This window comes from Xenopus laevis, chromosome 2S, assembly GCF_017654675.1.
Source record: "Xenopus laevis strain J_2021 chromosome 2S, Xenopus_laevis_v10.1, whole genome shotgun sequence".
NCBI lineage: Eukaryota > Metazoa > Chordata > Amphibia > Anura > Pipidae > Xenopus > Xenopus laevis.
This window is the reverse complement of record NC_054374.1, coordinates 109111576-109131394: the sequence shown is the minus strand read 5'-3', so window position 1 is coordinate 109131394 and position 19819 is coordinate 109111576.

The following is a 19819-nucleotide window of genomic DNA, read 5'->3' as shown; positions in this document are numbered from 1 at the left end:
GCATAAAGGGCTGTGGTTGTCTTGGGCTGGTACAGAAATGCAAAACATAATGTACAACATTTCTAGCCTAATTCGTTAATTAGGCTTTCGTTCTCCTTTAAAGAGTGACCCGTTAACCCAAAAATGATTCCAAATCCTATTTTATCATGTTAGCTAAGCAAAGCAAACTTGAATTACACTGTATAAATTATTTGAATCTTGTTTCCTTCAGTCTGGGAATTCATAATTATAGCAAGCAGGCAGGAGCCATTTTGTGGATACTGTTATTAAAGCAAGCCTTGCATCATCTCAGAATCTTGTTTGTGCACCAGAATGGGGGACCTGAGGTCCATCCCCATGCACTGGTTACACAATTAAATGGTAAACACAGAGGGGGAATGTGGGGAGTGCAGTGATATCTAGGAAATGCTGAATGGAAAGTGAAAGTAATTGCTTGTCCCGCCTCTATGCCTAAGGCATAGAGGAGGGGCAGGCAATATTTGATTGACAGCTGAGATTTTTAAATGCGTTTACAACAGCTATGAATGCTTTAATAAAAAAACGAATTTGGATTTCATGTTTGATTTGAAAAGGACTTTTATTATAAAGCTTTTTATGTTTGGGTGACAGGTCCACTTTAAGCTGGCCATAGATGCGGATGCAACTTTTCGGGGCGTGACCCCTTTCTTAAGCATGCTTGAGAAAGGGATCACGCCCCGAAACGTTGCATCCGCAATAAACGAGCAAGGTTATACCTGCTAGTAATACCCATGCTGTGCCGGTGTGTTCTGTGTCTACGTTGCTTTTGAGGTTGCCCAATTCCTCTATCATCGAGCACCTGGGATTCGTTTGTTTCTGGACGGCCAGGGTGTGCGAGTGTAAGTTTGTTCTTTCACATAGATGCAAAGAAACCATCATACAAAGTGAAGGTTCGTATGATTTTCAGGCCGTGTGTGGAGTGTCCTGATATTTTTCACACTATGCAAATTGATCATTCAGTCGATCGGACAGGTTAAAAGATTTATATCGGCTCGCGATAATATCTCTGCATATATATCCTATCTGACGCTACCAATGGGATATTGTCACTATTATTTGTCGGACAAGACTTTCATATGATTGCTGTCTGTCAATTAAAATAATTAAACTACTTTATATTAATCTGAATGGTTAGTTGCAGGGGCTGCATTAATATGTGTAACCTGGTCCTTCTGAAACATGACGCACCACAGTTTCAGACCATCAACTTAAAGGGTTGGTTCACCTTTGAGATAACGTTTAGTATGATGTAGAGACTGATATTCTGAGACAATTTGCAATTGGTTTTCATTTTTTATTATTTAAGGTTTTTGAGTTATTTGGCCCTTTATTCGGCAGATCTCCAATTTGCATTCTAAGCAATCTGGTAGCTAGTATCCAAATTACCCTAGCAACCATGCATTGATTTGAACAAGAGGCTGGAATATGAATAGGAGAGGCACGAATAGAAAGATGACTAGTAAAAAGTAGCAATAACAATACATTTGTAGCCTTACAGAACATTTGCTTTTTAGATGGGGTCAGCAACACCCATTTGAAAGCTGCAAAGAGTCAGAAGAAAAAGGCAAATAATTATAAAACTATTAAAAATAAATAAAGAAAACCAATTGAAAAGTTGCTTAGAATTTACCATTCTATAACATGTTAAAAGTTATCTTCAAGGTGAACCACCCCAGTGCCATTTAATCCACTCCCTGCAAACAAAATAAAAAATGGAATTGAACAAAAAGAGGTTAATGATGAGATTACAATATGACATTACTATTTTTTTACTTCAGTATAAAATTGTATAGAACATCAAAGCCAATACATATGATAGCTTTTGGTTTATAATATCTTTTTACAATGAATTGCTGTAGGGATAATAACTGTGTGTTTCCATTTTAATCAACAAAATCTCACCATGCGATATGAGTAACCTAAAATAAAACACCATCATGCTTGAGTTAACATCCAATGTAGGCTTAAATTAAAAGCCTTTTAATTACCTATGTAATTGTCAGTTGCTATTGTCGGTCTTCTTAACTTGCACCTAATATCTGGCATTGAAGGGAGAACATTCCATACAATTTAATTATTTCCTGAAGTCACAATTTCCCTTCTCTGATTATTGGCATCATCCTGCAGTAGATTAAAATGTTGTCTCTGTTCCGACTGTAGACTTGAAAACATAGAGAACATATTGGGGAAAACTAAATGATCTGGGACATAATTTTGCTTAATTTCATTTAATAATTTTAATTCTTAACACAACATAATTCTGACAGTGTCATAGTAAACAACATGCCTGTCAATTCTCACTGGGACAATGCTAATGATAAAGTCTAGCTATGGCACAGAACAGATAGTAACAGGTTCCAATGCTTTCATCTTTATTTGCACAGGCACATGATGGCTTTTAAAGCATGCCAAACCTTGCTCACAAATCCCTGCATTGTGCCTGGGTTTATATATCATGCCAAAAGTATTTTGTTCGCTTAATTAAAGCTGATTTTCCCTATTAGATCCTACCCTTGCAAAAAAAATGTTTACTTGTGGTATAATGTTATGCTTCTGGAATAAAAATGGTTTGGGGAAAGAATATGAATTGTGTAGGTTGTCTCTGTTAAAGGAAAAGGAAAAGCTAAAACTAAGTAAGCTTTATCAGAAATGTCTATATAAATACACCAGTAACCCCTCAAAGTAATGTTGCTCTGAGTCCTCTGACAAAAGAAACACATCATTTCTTTCCTTCTATTGTGTACACATGGGCTTCTGTATCAGACTTCCTGTTTTCAGCTTATACCTCCAGGGCAGGGCTTGAGCATGCTCAGTTTGCTCCTCTCCCCCTCCCTCCTCCCCTCCCTGCTGTAATCTGAGCCCAGAGCTATGACTGAGCAGGGAAATGCAGGCAGGAAGTGATGTCACACCAAGTGAATATGGCAGTTTCTATCCTAAACAAACAGAGAGAGTGTTTCTAGAGCTGTTACTCGGCCAAATACGAATCCTACTGAAAAAGTCCGAATCCTGGCCGAATCCCGAAACGAAACCTGGATTCGGTGCATCCCTATTAATAATAAAACAGAACCTTGTACTTGATCCTAACTAAGTTGTATAAATCCCTATTGATGGCAAAAAATCCTATTGGGTTAGTTTAGTGTTTAAATTCCTTTTTAGTAGACTTAAGGTATAGAGATACAAATTATGAAAAGATGACTTATTCAGAAAACCTCAGTCCCAAGCATTCTGAATAATAGGTGAGGCCCCAATACCTGCTGAGTTCGACTATCTGGACTGAGAGAAAACAAATTAAAAAACACATACAGCATTAATTAAGGAAATTGGCAATGTTGAAAAGCACAAAAGAGGATGAAGCTTTTACATTCAGAAAATGTAGGCATAACAAACTGAGTTGCCCAATGAATGTATATGTGTGCCATGTTGGATATATAGCAAAGAATAATTCTATAGCTATGGCATTATCATAATATAGTTGGGTTTTATATATTTAGGTTACACATTTTGTCTAGTGCAAATGTGACTGTAGACAAGTCAATTCTATACAATTATAAGAAATAATGAACACAAGTGTGTTTTATATTGTTGATAGATGTACTGTCTTGCTATATCTTTGTTCTCATCCCTGTGTGTTGCTTGTCATCATTTCTTATCTGGTAATCTAGACAAAACTGCATATAAGTGGGTTGGATACCAGTAGTTGAAAGAATGTGTGTTATCTTATCATCACCAGGGAAGCTATTAGTCTTACACTGTTTTTCTTCTTGGTGCATGGGGAACTGGAAGTGATCATTAAGGACAATGCCAAGCTTTCTTTTGCCTTATTATTTTTACCCAGTCTTTGGCAACAGATGAGTTAAATCTTGCTCTTCTATTAACAGCTCTGTTACTCATATACAATTCTCCCCTTATCTCTTACAATCTATCATTATGCCCTAACTTTCTCACATCTAAAACATACAGTATTTTACTCACTGCCCCATAGTTCTCAAATTCTTCTGCTGCAAAGGTTCACTGAACAACACCTTGTCTCATCTTTATGTCTCATCAGGAAATCAGTTGCTTCAATTAAGCAATGCGAAAATTAAAGGTCAGCAGTTACTGACTATTCTGAAACACTAGATGGAAATGAGTGCCAAAGTTATTATGTGCTTTACCATCATTTTGCTTTGATAGCTTCTTAGCACACTAAAAAAAGAATAAATTGTTACATGCTAGTACAGGTATGGGATCTGTTATCAGGAAACCCCTTATCCAGAAAGCTCTGATTTACAGGATAGCCATTCTCCCATCTTTGGCTACAAAGATTTAGGTGCAACAACTTTTTACAAATATTGACTCATGTTCATGGATTGTGATAGGACCTTCCAGACACTTCTGATACATGCCCCAAGAAATATATTCAAGGACATACAGTCAACATTTTTGAAGTTTATCTGGGCTAAGTCTAGACATAGAATCTCTAAAGCTGTAATGTTGGTTGATACTTAACAAGGGGGGTGGTAACCCCAAACATCCATCAATATTAGGAAGAATCACACGTAAGGAAATCTAAAACACAGATCTAAATGGCCACATATTGAAACTTTAAAATGAGTTTCATTCTCCCAGAAATTAATCTTCCCTGTTAGTGGTATTGAGTTATATATTGAGGTATATATAGCACCCCTCCCTATGCACGCCCAGTCCTTCTAAGTAGCTGCTGCTTGCAGAAAAAAAGACAGTGAATAAAGAGACGGCCCACGGCCGCCCGGGCCAGCTGTACAGATATCAGCACAGGAAATCAAGAGAAAGGGAGGAGCAAGATAAGAAATACAAAGATAACAGAAAAAGCGGACCCAAAAGTGGCTGGCATTTTTTCATTTTAGCCGTCGCAGTGTGAGGGAAGGCATTTGGGGAGATTGGTCACTGACTTCTACATGAACTTGCAATGTTTTACATTCATACCAAGCATTTGGTAACTCAAATTTGTGAAAAATTGAATGGATAAAGTAAGTGACCCATACAAATGGTAAGGAACAGACCCCTGTATGCAATTTAGACATAGGTGGAGCAGGTTCCACATGTCAAAGCCTCAACTGCAGCCAAGGAGCCCCAGAATTTGTAGAAAATAAGACTGCAGATGAGGTCACAGACAATGCTACCATTACTTTTGTCTTTCTAAGCTTTGGGGAGATTGGTTGCCGCAAAGACAAGGCGATTAGTCGCCAGGCGACCAAATCTCCCCAAAACGCCCAGTGTGGCCTTACCCGTAGTCTTTTATTTTTAGTAGTTGTAATACCAATTTATGATAATTATTATTATTATATAATAATGTGAGACTTTTACAGTAGTACTAATTTTTATCTTTTAATTAATTTAGCCATTTTTTTATGTTTTTTATGGACTTATCACATGGAGTATGGAGGCACACTTTAAAGGAACAGTAACATCAAAAAATGAAAGCGTTTTAAAGTAATACAAATATAATGGTGTTGACCTGCACTGGTAAAACTGGTGTGTTTGCTTCAGAAACACTACTATTGTTTGTATAAATAAGCTGCTGTAGCAATGGGGGCAGCTTTTCAAAGGAGAAAAGGCTCAGGTTACACAGCAGATAAGCTCTGTAAAACATAATGGTGTAATCTGTTATCCAGTATTTTACCTGTGCCATATAGCCTTTTTTCAATTTTCGCCTTTGCTACACAATAGCTTGTTTATATGAACTATAGTAGTGTTTCTGAAGCAAACAGATCAGTTTTACCAGTGCAGGGCAACATTACATGATATTTTTATTACTTTAAGACACCTTTATTTGTTGGTGTTACTGTTCCTTTAACTAGCTGCTAAGTTTAAGAAGATGACTGCAGCATTTTTTTTTTTTCTGCAAATGTTACCCTTTATTGGGTTATCACCAAAAGGAAGGATGCACATTTCATTCAAAAGAAGGAATACTGCAGCTTTATTTTTTACTCTGGTTATTTGGCTTTACATCACCATATAAACAATATAGAAATGGCACTCACATATATATTTTAGGCTCAACAGTTTGACTTGTGTAGTCAGGTTGTAGTTGTTTTGTCAGAAATTTATGATGAAATGAGGGATCACCCCCCAAAAGGTTGAATTCAGTACAGAAGTCAAACTGTGCGATGTTAAAAAATATCTAGGGAACAGAAAAATTGAAGAATGAGGTGTCAATACAGACCACATAAGGATGGAGCATACATGGAGAGGACAGAGCAGTGGGTAATAGAGTGGACCTACAAGGTAAGATGCAAGCGTGGAACAGGACAGACCAGGCATGAGCCAGAGTAGATGAGCAGATGGAAAGTGGGATGGAGCAGACATGAAAGAGGATGGTTTCAGAGCAAGATGGAGTTCCAATATAGGCCCTGGCATTTCAAGTACATAGAGACTGATTGATTGATCTGCCCCTAGATGTCTTCATGCATTTAGGTAATATAGACAGTGTGTGATGCAGAAGGAGTACTTCTTTAACATTAGTAAATTAAATATTACAATTACTTACTAAGTTTACTGCCCAGAAAAATTATGTTCTCATCTAACAGATTACAATGTAAATCATTTCTTTTTATATAAAAGGAAAAAAATATCAAATAAATAGAGGATTATCATCTTATTTTCTAACATTGCAGATGTTGAATGGAGAAGAATATTGTCCTTGCCGTAAGCTAATTTTATATCTCTATAAATTGTCTGTCTAAAAGAAAAACAGTCTGTTACTGTAGTGTTTGTACTAAACCAAGGATGAACAGTTAATATCCTAAGATTGATAGTAGTTATTACACTAGACTGCTTCATAAAATTGCTCTTGGAAGCCACACACCTGATTTTATAGTGAAATGCATACCACAAGTTCATATGGCCACATGCCTTTACAATAGTTTTACTACATTAGTTAGGAATGCCACTCAGTTCTTCCTGAGATTTTCTTTAAACCAGACTAAAAAATAATTGCAAATCCTTGCTTATCATGTTAGTCAAGCAAAATAAACTTTGATTACACTATATCAATTATTTGAATCGTGTTTGCCTTGGTCTGGGAATTTCTTAATTATAGCGAACCTGCAGGTGCCATTTTGTGGACAATGTTATTAAGACAAGCCTTTCATCATCTCATCTTGTTTGTGCCCCAGAATGGGGCACCTGATGTCCATCCCCATGTACTGGCTACACAATTAAATAGTGAAAAGAGAGGGGGAATGTAGGGAGTGCAGTGACATCTAGTAAGTACTGAATGGAAAGTGAAAGTAATTCTTGCCCGAGTGGCAGGTAATATTTGATTGTCAGCTGAAATGTTTAACTGCGTTTACAATGGCTACGAATGCTTTAACTAAAAAAAGAATTTGGATTTCATATTTAATTTGAAAATGACTTTTATTATACAGCTTTTTATGTCAGGTGCACTTTAAAGTAGTTAAGAGGTCAATGATAGGAAGTAAATGACCCTTGAGTTCTCAAATTAAAATATGCTTGCCCCGGGCAAAACCATCTTACCAGAAACCCTTAATTAGTAAAACGAGGCACTCAACCCTAACATTTTCTTGTTTTAATGAACTTGAATAAAAATGCCTTTCCTAGACTCATTCTATACTCTCTATACAGCCTGTGAGAGAACAATAAATTACAGTGAGCTGTTGCAGTCCCTGGGGTTTTTAACTATTTAAGTACTCCTTCCTTGACAATATCATATCCTAGAATGGGGTTCTAAAACCTTTTTTTTTTTATTTACCTTTTTAGTTTTTTTAAAACTTGCCTCATAGTCAATAATTTATAATTCAAAAATAAGCACCAGCTTTGAGGACACATATTTAAGATGTTTAATGCGAATGATGCTTAACTAATATGAGAATCATTGTATCTGATTGTCTAACATAAAATAACTTGATCAGGGAGGGCAAAATACACTTATATAGAGGAAACAGATGCATAAAATACATCTTTTCACAAAATTTCTGTGCATGATACAATGTTTCGACCAATATTTTAACCTGGAACTAAATGTTAATGAGGCAATGATAAAAATACAGCTGTTGTAAATTCTTTCCTTAACAAAAGTTTGCAAATGATGCTTGATCTGACCCTCTGTGTGCTAACCTCATAACACCCAACTGATTAAGAAACAATGCATTATAAATAAAACCTGGTACAATTTTCCAGTTTGCATCAAAGGTAATTGACCCAAGTGATCTGAGAAAATGTGTCCAGAAATAAAAATCAGTATTATGCTCATTAAAAATGTTATTTATTGTAACTACAGTAGCCTTCAACAGCATCTATGCAATGAGAAAATAGAAAGTATAACTAGTTTAAAAAGCAAAATGTAATTCATGTAATTAAATACTGTATATATAAATATGTTTTAATGCAGTGGGGGTTGTAAGTGAAAACTACTTACCAACGCTATTCTCTACACCATTCCTCGATCCAAGATGGCGGCGCCCAGTCCTCCCATGTGGTTCCTTATGGTCGCAGCGCTGTGACACCAGCGCCTTCTCTTCCGCTGATTGGATGCCAGTGCCGGAATGTCGGCCGGCGTCAGAACGCCAGCATCATGATGTCACTGCGTCCTGTTTGGCGCCAAAGGAGGCCTATTTAAGGAGCCTGTAGACTGTAAACATCGCCCAATTATAGCTTTTACTTTGTGCATTCCTGGGTGTGACTCTTGTATTGTTAATTGATTCCTGTGTACCGACTTCTGCCTGTTTAACCATTTTGACCCTATTCTGCCTGGATTGACCCCTTTGCCTGGACTTTGATCATTCTATTGCCGAACCCTCTTGTACCTTGAACTTTGTTTACACAAACTGCTTCCTCCTTGGTCCACACTACTACTGAGCCTTCAGGCCCTTACAGGGGTATACCAAGTTAACCCACACAGAGACTCAGAATACTCAGAATTATAAAGCTCACTGACAATGAAGTATAATTGTTCAGCTGGCAGCTGAATTCATGGATCACAGAAACTAAGGGATGGCAATATTGTATCGATATACATTTTTAAAACATATACCATGTTTTACCATGAAGATCTCTCAGGCCAACACTTGACATTTTGTGTTACCAGCAACATATATCTTGTATAAACAACATACAATTTTGATTCTGAAGCATATGATAGTAACTAGCTCATGAGAAATGCCCTTGAAAGGGTATTCTGCAAACCAGCAATGATTACTGTACTGTACCAGATCTGACCAGTGTCCTTTTGTCACATTATTCACTTAAAATATGAAAATCAGATAACACATTTAATCAGGAGACATGTGTTGCATTAATACATCATGCTTCATTTTGTATTAAAACATTTTTTTTAATGAGCCTCCACTTTAAAGCGTAATCTGGTCATGATAATATGAGATACTCACAATAGATGGCGGATGCTTAAAGGAGTGGTAAGCGTTTAATATGTTATAAAATGACAAATTCTAAGCAAATTTTCACTTGGCTTTCAATGCATGATTGTTAGGGTCATTTGCACCCTAGTAATTAGACTGCCGAAATTGCAGACTGGAGAGCTGCTTAATAAAAAGCTAAATAACTCAAAAACCACAAATAATAAAAAAATAAAACCAGTTGCAAATTGTCTCAGAATACATCATACTAAAAGGTGAACAACCCCTTTAAAGGTGGTTATACACAGGCAGATTTGTAGACTGATTTGCCAGCTTTCTGCCTGTGTATGGGGCCCTTGGCTGGGCCTACCCAACCAATATGTTAAAAATCGTCCAATCAATAAAGTTTGATGTTCCCTCCCGACAGGTCCTATTCCTGTAGTTGTAATCTGATCGTTTGTCCCTAGGGATTGGGATTGGCCTGACATCCCTTACCTTCGTGGACATTTGGTAGGAAAGAGCCACTCGTTTGGCCACAAGTCTCCTTCTGACCCTGACCTTATTAAAGTAAAAAGTTACCTTCATGTGACAGCAAAACACTCATTTTTTTGCTCAGTATAATCTGTGACGATCCCTAACTCCATAGTAACTCATTTCACAAAGTGCATGTAGTGTGTCACAGACACAAGGGAAGACTTGAATCTTCACTACCATAAAGCTATTGATTTATGCTGTAAACTCTGCATAAGATGCTTTTTACTACCCTTTAGTTTAGTTGTAATATATACTTAAAGAAGATGTATTTGGTGTACCTTTCTTTATTGGCTGAAACATTTGCAACTTGTTGATGGTAATTTAGTATTTAATAGCACATTATTTTCAAACCTTATAGTCAGCTAAATTTACTTCTGCATTTGCCCTTAACATTTCACCACCAAATAAGACGTGTTGTGCATTGCAGTGTGCTTATGGTCACTCTGGCCTCAAAGATCCTATATCACTTTATCTCCTCACCCATGCAGCACTTTCATGAATAATGGCTGTGTCCCATCTAAAAATGCTTGTGTAGACAGACTAAGGTTACTTTTAATGTTACAGGCCTAATATTTGCAACAGCATTAACCTGTCAGTGAAAGCTGATTGATAATGTTATAACTGGCAGAGCAAGAGCATTTTCTTTCCATTGTTTTCCAAATGATGAATTACAGTTATTTTATAGAGTGTGTAGTCATAGCTGTTTCCTTGGTTCGATTGCATTAACTTCCTTGCCATATTGTCTGAAGCCTCCAGACATTGGTTTGTAATCTGATGGTTTCCCTAGCATATGGGAAGCTGTAAACTTTGTAGGCATTTTGTAAACAGCTTTAGCTAATGCATTTTTGTTCTTTCCCACAGAAGTGATGTTGTTGTTTTTTGTTTTTTTTTGATTTACACAAGCCTAGAGTATATTCATTTAAATTCATTATATGCTTTTATTGTTGGTGAGTGATAAAGGCTGGACAAGGAAATGTTTCTTGAAATTCTGTATGTGTGGGAGGCAAACATAGAAATATTTGCAAAGTTATGTAAAAAAATGCAATTCTGTAGGAAACATGCAAAAGTGGCAAATAATTGTAAAATCTGCAATGCAGTTGCAGTCCTGGGACTGCCTCTGCCACTTACTGGTGGTGCTCAGTTTGAAAACGTATGGGGTCCGTTATCAGTTATCCAGAAAACTCCAAATTACGGAATGGCTATCTCCGATAGACTATATTTTATCCAAGTAATCCAAATTTTAAATAAGATTTCCCTTTTCTCTGTAATAATAAAACAGAAACTTGTACATGATACCAACTAAGATATAATTAATCCTTATTGGAATCAAAACCAGACGATTGGGTTCCTTTAATGTTTAAAGGATTTTCTAGTAGACTTACGGAGGAATGTAATTAAAGTCGCAAAGCACAAAACAATTTGTGCCGATAAGACTAAAAAGTCACATCTCGCAATGTAATATTATTGTTTAAACTGTTATTGCATTGTGAATTGTAATTGCTTGAAGGTGTTGTAATCTTTTGCAGCAACCATAGCGACTTTTTCAGTAAGACGTTTTATTACATTGACTATGCATTGTCGCAAACTATAAAATTCGCAAACGGTCTTCCACTGTCGGAAGTGGTCGCTAAACAGTTTCCTCGTGCGCAAAAGCTATTTTAAATTCGCGCAAAGCAAATTTGTTTGCACAAAGGCATTACGAATAGTTTTTCCTTTAGCAATTTATATTGCTGCAACTTTACAGCTTGCTGTGAGAGGAAGGGGATATGTATTCCCATCTCCATCCCTTCAGATTACAGAAATTCTCAACCACAGCCTTACAGATACTGAAGAGATAAACACTTTTCTTGAATTCTCTTGATAAGCATCACACTATTCTTTTCTGTGCATCTGCAGCTAGTGTCTCTTGTAGAAAACCATCTTGTGGAATGCAGTTGGTATTTGGGAGTTACAATCCTAAAATAAACTGTGTTTGAGTTTAAATAAAAATACATTTTTATATTCATATTTTTCCTTTTAATTACGTATATTTCTTCTCCATTTTAGTTACACTTTGGGCATCACATATTGTGAGATGAGATAAGCATGTCCAGAATGCAGACATAAAGGGAACACCTAAGCAGTGAAAAATAATATATTGCCAGAAGGTATTTTGCACATGTATGGCATTAAAGGAGAACTAAAGCTTAAATAAGGAGTAGGCTAGAAATGTTGTACATTATGGGTCTATACCAGCCCAAGGCAACCACAACCCTTTATCAGGGAAAATATGTGCCTCCAAAGATGCCCCAGCAGCTCCCCATCTTCTTTTCTGCTGATTCACTGCACGTGCTCTGTTCTGCTGTCATTTACTGAGCTTACGGACCAATATACAGTACACATAGGGGTATATTTATCAAAAAGTGAAGTTAGAGATCGCCACAGTCCTCAAGAGTGAAGTACTGCCACTCTCCATTTATTTCTATGGGATTTTGAAAGGCGTATTTATCAAAGGATGAACTTTTACTTTCACTCATTAATAAAGACGCTTTAAAAAATCCCATAGAAATGAATGGAGAGTGGCGGAATTTCACTCTAGAGGACTGTGGCGATCTCTAGCTTCGCTCTTTGATAAATATACCCCATAGAATATCAATATCACAATATAAGGCTGATTAGTACTTAATAACTATATTTCTACATGGCAGCACACAAACCAGTGCAATTAGCATCAGAATGTAATAATCAGCCTTGTAGCATCAGCTTTTATTACAGACAAACCTCATTTTCTGCTTGATAATTTGTGACAACCCATAATCTTAACTTCTCAACAGCTGCTCAGAGCCCACTAAACACGTGAGTGACATAGACACTTTCCAAGATGGTGACCCTCTGTGACAAGTTTGAAGTCCTGGATCATTGCTGCTATTGAGAAGCTGAAACTTTAGGCTGGTGAAATACTTTCAGTATATAAAATATGGCATTTTAAGCCGTATTCATTTTTACGGTTTAGTTTTCCTTTAAAGGGGTTGTTCCCCTTAACTTTAGTTAAGGTTTAGTAATGTAGGGAGTTATATTTTAAAACAATTTGGAATTGATTTGCATTTTTTATTATTTATGGTTTTTTTAGTTAATTCAGAAGCTGTAAAGTTTGCAATTTCGGCAATCTGTATGATAGAGTCCAAATTACCCTAGCAATTATCCATTAATTTGATTAAGAGACTGGGATATTACTATAAAAGGACTTGAATAGAAAGATGAGTAATAAAAAGCAACTATAACAATACATTTGGAAGTTGAAAGAGTCAGAAGAAGAAGGCAAACATTTTTTTTAAACTATACAAAATTAACAATGAAGTCAAATGGAAAAGTTGCTTAGAATTGGCCTTCTATAACATACTAAGGGGGTTATTTAAGTCCAAATTTTTCTGGTCAAAGTTTTAATGAAGAAAACTAAATTTTTTCGTAGATCTGAGCTTGGTTTTATACAATAATCCAAATAATTAGTGGTTTTCAGGTGATAATACGAAAAAATCTGAGTTTTTGGATCTCAAATCTGAAAAAAAACATATGGTTCAGATTTTCTCATGATTTTATTGAGTCTTTTCCCGAACCAGATTTTTTCGAGTTTGTTTATTGATAAATAAGGTAAAAATGTGGATGGGAGTTTGGTTGAAGTGGTTTTAACAAAATATAATAAGGAATATTTTGATTTTAGTAAATAACCCCCTAATAGTTATTGTAAAGGTGTACCATCTTATTATAATATGCAGGCTCACGTACCAAAACTTTTAACTTGTGTTACCAGTGGAAAAGTCTTTGATAGTTTAAAGAGAGGTAATGGTTGGGGCAAGCAATGCTAGAGCTAAAGTGATAGACTACTGTTTTTCCTGTTTAGAAAAACCTAAAGTTTACAATTGCAAGATATCATGATCTGCACTGGGTTTTGTACCATAATCTGAAGAATAATCGCGATAATTAGAAAAATCTGAGTTTTCATGCATCAAATCCGAAAATTTTTTGTATGATTCAGATTTTTTTCATGATTTTACTGAGTCTTTTGTAGCATATAAAGCAAGGATTTATTACAGGTTTGGAGCCTGTTATCAAGAATGCTCGGGAGCTGGGGTTTCTGGATAAGGGGTCTTTCAGTAATTTGGATCGCCATTCTTTAGGTCTACTAAGAAAACATTTAAAAATTAAATAAACACAGTAGACTTATTTTCCTCCAATAGAGAAATATGAAACAATTTTAAAAAATTATTATTTCATTCAAATAGAGTTTATGGGAGATGGCCTTCCCGTAATTCGGATTTTTCTGGATAACCTGTCTCCGGATAATGGATGTCATACCTGTACCATGATCTCAAAATCTAGGGGCTGAAGGAGCACCACGGTTATCTGTACTAGTGCCGATTTACCTACTTTGGTACAACGTTCCTAAATGCAGAAAGAATAGTTATATTTTAATTAATCTAAATAATATTATTTTGTGGGTAAAGCAACATGAATATGAGCTTAAATTGATTGTGCTGAAGATATTTAGAAAATAGATTTCAGATAGTTCATAGCTGAGAAGGGTAACTAAATTGCTAATTATGTTTTTTTCCAAATACGTTGTAAAAATATTGCAAAATTGTAATTCTAACTTAAAAAAACTTCTAACATTAAAAAATAATTATAACATTGAGAGCTATTCCTAGTAAGAAAATTAATAATAAAAGATCAAAAAAAGGGATTAGGAAGATCAGATATATGAATTTGCAAATTAAAAGGCTATTTGGAAACTATTGAGAAATGGCAACTAAAAATATAGCTGTTATTAGAATGCATAGAAAGTTGTATCCAAAATGAAGGTCTCAGCTAACTATTGCAGCAGGGGAGAGATAATAGCCTTTCACTGAAAGTAATTGGCGCTCCAGATCACTGAGCCGACTTAAAAAAAAATGCTACTGATGAGGGCTGCAGCAGTTAACAAGGTCTCCTATAAAGCCCAATTAAACAAAGCAGCATATCATAAAGGTGAAAAAATGACTGCCATCAACCAGCTTGTTCTCAAGCCAATGATAATGTCTTCTGCTCATTTTAGAAAGTATATTGGCTCTACCTTCCGATTGTAAAGCAAACTGTTGTGTTATACAGGGCACTACAAGGGCAAAACTGAGCTTTTTCATGTAAACATAAAATAGAAATTCAACTTGGAAAACTCAAACATTTGCTAGACTGTGTATATGGATTATGCTGATTTATGGGCACAGTCTGTAAGACATGGACCCAGTTATTGATAGATAGCGTTGGGATGTATTTCATTGGAGGCAAATAAATCTTCCTAATTGCACCACTAACCATTCAGAAGTTACTTCCATTTTGTGTTAAACAAAACACTTTGCACTTCATGTAGGCGAAGGAAAAAAAACCACACCGCAGGCATTTTAATGAATAAATACTGCATATGGCGTTGCTATATACATGAGAAGTCTTCCATTAAAATAAACCTCAACCGAATCCAACATGTTCTTCCAATTTCAAAAATCATATTGCACAAATATATGTTTACATGATATAGAAGTTGACAAGCATTGCAAATGAACGAGTAACTAAAGGATAATGTATATTTTTATGTTTGTGCATAGCTGTATATTAATGACATTTACAGAATTCTGCATAAAGTGGAGCCAGCTGGGCACAGAATTAAAACCAGTCACCATTTGTCTAACATATGATCCATTTTTTTTTTAAAAAATGGAATCGATCCAAAGTTCTCCATGTATGTCGCCATGTGTACATGAGATTTACATTCGTTTTTAAGACAAAAGTCTCCGTAACTGTGGCTCTGTGGTTAACACTTTGCAGTGCTTGGGTCTTCCATTTGCTGTGTCTGTGTGGGATTCCTCCAGATTCCTCCCACATTCCACAAACATGAAGGCAGGTTGAAGGGTTCATGATGAAACTGACCTTAATGTGTTGAGTGAATATAATAGGGACTTTTGATTGTGAGCTCCAGTGGGGCTGAGACTGATGAGAATAATGTATAAACTCTATAAAGTGCTGTGTAAATATGTCAGTGGTGTATAAATAAAGGATAATAAAAATAACACTGAAAATGGAAGCCAGAGACAATCACTCCGGAGCATAAGTTATTCCTGAGGGTGTGCAGGAATTTATACTAAAAATGTTCATAATTTCACGACATGACAACAACGCAAAGCTTGACACGTATAAACAGAGAATTCTGTTATGCAAGTGGGTGGCACAGAGTTGAAGCCAGGGCACTTTCTGCAAGCAGTTTGTCTGTTCTCTCTGTCTCTGTGTGACTTTTTCTCCTAACATTGCAGTTTCTTCCCACACTCTAAAAAAAATACAGGCAGGTTAATTGACTTCTGCAAAAAAAATTGACCCTTGTGTTTGTTGTGGACAGGGGCGTTTCGGGGCTTATTGCCGCCCTAAGGCCTCCTCGCACCCGGCGCATATCATTTCTAGCACATGAGCAGGTGTAGAGAGTGCAGTTATGCTCTCTGTACTAGCAGAGATGAAATTCCAATTTAAAAATTAGAATTTTGGCTCCTAAAGTTAAAGGGATACTGTCATGGGAAATTTATTTTTTTTTCAAAATACATCAGTTAATAGTGCTACTCCAGCAGACTTCTGAGCTGAAATCCATTTCTCAAAAGAGCAAACAGATTTTTTTTATACTTAATTTTGAAATCTGACGTGGGGCTAGATATAATTTCCAAGCTGTCCCCAGTAATGTGACTTGTGCTCTGATAAACTTCAGTTACTCTTTACTGCTGTACTGCAAGTTGAGTGATATCACCCCCCCTTTCCCCCCAGCAGCCTAACAACAGAACAATGGGAAGGTAACCAGATAGCAGCTCCCTAACACAAGATAACAGCTCCCTGGTAGATATAAGTACAGCACTCAATAGTAAAATCCAGGTCCCACTACGACACATTCAGTTACATTGAGTAGGAGAAACAGCCTGCCAGAAAGCAGTTCCATCCTAAAGTACTGGCTCTTTCTGAAAGCACATGACCAGTCAGACCTGAGATGGCGCCTACAAACCAATAACTAAAAAAAATACACTTGCTGGTTCAGGAATTTAATTTTATATTGTAGAGTGAATTATTTGCAGGGTAAACAGTGTAATTTAGAAATAAAAACGACATCACAAAAATCAATACAGAATCCTATACGAGGAGCGACTTTTTTGCTACCCCTGCTAACTAATGGGCTGCTGCTGCCTGAGTTGAGTTTCTCAACTTGCCTCATTGCAGCAGCACCCCTGGGTGTGGGAGCTGATCCAGATATGCTTGTATATTCAAAAATGAGGACAGAACCCCTTGCTCCTATAAAATGAAAATAAGTTTGGAAAACTCAGATCGTATCTGACAGATTTGATCACAGATGGAGTGCATCAAATCTGGGAAATATGAAAATATGTAAAAGTTGAAAATAAGTTTAAACAGTGATTTACTTTTCCTTTAATGTTCCTGTTTTATGTCACCCTAAATTGTGTAAGGCAATGGTCCCCAACCAGTGGCTCATGAGCCAAGCCCTTGGATGTTGCTCTCAGAGGCCTCAAAGCAGGTGCTTATTTTTGAATTCCTGGTTTGGAATCAAGTTTTAGATGCATAAAACCAGATTTATGGCCAAACAGAGCCACCTGTAGGCTGTCAGTTCACATAAGGGCCAATAGTCAATTACAGCCCTTATTTGGCATCACCAGGAGCTTTTTCATGCTTGTATTGCTGCCCAACTATTTTTTACATTTGATGCGTAAAAAAGCTAAAAAAGGGTTGGGTTGTAGTAGACTATCAAAGTGTTCTACTGTGTGGTAATCCAGGGCCGCAATCAGAGGGATGTTGCAGTCAGGGGCCCTATGGATTTCTGATATCTAGAATGCTCGGGATCTGGGATTTTCTGTAATTTGGATCTCCATTCCTTAGGTCTACTATGAAAACATTTAAACATGAAATAAACCCAATAGGCTTATCGAGGGACACCATGATTTCTGACATTGTGGCAATCACTGACATCACAAAACATTGTGTAAACCAGCACCGACAATATCACACAATTACTAGATAAAATAGAACTCATTGGCACAGCTCAATATTTGGATATTCAGACATCCCCCAAGTTTAAAGTTTAGTAGCAAACCATTCTATATCGAATATATAAAGGATACCAGTATTACTATAATATTCTATAATATTACTATAATATAACAATAGAAAACTACTTAGCATTCCTTAATTGCAATAAGAGTTCTTGGATAGAAGCTCTGATAACAGATACATTTGTGGGCAAAACTGTCTTGTTTCTACAAGTGATGTATTCCTATGGCTGACAAATATTCTAGCCTTGTGCTTCATCATTTTTGATAATTTTGGAAAAGAAATCCTTGTAGGTGGTAAAAGCTGTTTGTTTTATGTAAAAGAAAAAAAGTGTTTTAAGAAAGAGATAAAAGGCACCAATGGGAGTTGTGGTTCTAATTAAACAAAAGTTTATGAAATCTCAGTGTAATGAATACTACATATCACTCAACAGTTAAGAGACATTATGCAGTATAAAGTTTACAGTCAGCAAGCTGCAGAATTATTTTATTTTTCTGTGTCATAAAAGTCTGTGTTATATCTGTAACAAGAAGTATATTTGTATATTGAATAAAATAGTTCCCCTATAAGTCTGTATGTAGCAGGACACACTTCCCCTTTACAGTTGTATGCTTATGATACATATTCAAAAAATGATCTCTCCCAGCTGTGTGGTACAACTTGTTATCTGTTGCCTGGTAAAGGAGAAAATAAATACCTTTGTATATACAGAAAAGGAAGGAAGCACAAAAGTTAAATATTATCAAAACACATTACTGAAGACTTGGATGAAGTGCTAGAATATACAGTGGCTGGCTCACTATACACTGAACATCTCTGAAGAGTTGCATGAGGTTTCTATGTTCCATTGGTAATCACTTATTCGTCCTATTGCAGCGATGAAGGCAACTACCCCTTTTCTCTATAAAGGAAAATCTCAAGGGTTCTGAATCGATCTAATGAAATTAAAGTCTTTATTTTAAGGGCCAGATTTATCAAAGGTCAAAGTGAAACTTTGAATAAAAAAAATTTGAATTTCGAGCTAATTTTTGTGTACTTCCACTAGGGAATAGTCCAAATTCGATTAGAATTTATTTGATTATAATTTGAAAAAGTTTTTTTTGGGGGAAAAACTTTGAATCGTACGAATGTGGTATTACTTTGATTCTTACTATTCTAATTCAATAGAAAACGGGCCTATTCGGCCAAAAAAACTTTGATTTAATTTCGGTCCTCAGTTTTTCAAATTCTAAATTCGACCCTTGATAAATCTGCCCCTAAATGATAAATCCCCTAATCAGTTGACATCTGTTAATCTATAATGATTCTTGATAAACTGGCCCCTTAGAAATGAGTGAACATTTGTTTGCATGGACACTGCAAAGAACCAATTCCTGCAAGCCAAATTATATTTTTTTACGGATAGTAGCCTGAACTTCATGAGTTCAGTACAGTACCAATTCTTTATATTAAATTGCTGTATTTTATACATTCATTTTGTAGGAAAACTCGTTGCAGACATACCTTTTTATTCCTGCACCAGAATCCCCCCCTTCCATTTTTATTAAAGACAAATCATAAAACAGATTATTCATTTGAATAATCTTTACTCTTACGCTGTTCCTAAGTCATATGAATGCTTTCTTTCTCTTTGTACATTTCTAATCTTACATGCCAGCAATATCCTTCTCTTCAGCATTTGCCTGCCCCGACCTTTGAATACTTCACTCAATATTTATTCAGATAGCATTAGGTCAATTAACACTGCATGAATAACCATAGCAGGCCTGGCAAATGATGGATGTCTCAGGGCTCACTATTCAACAGAGTCATTACAGAAATGATGTTTGGGTTAT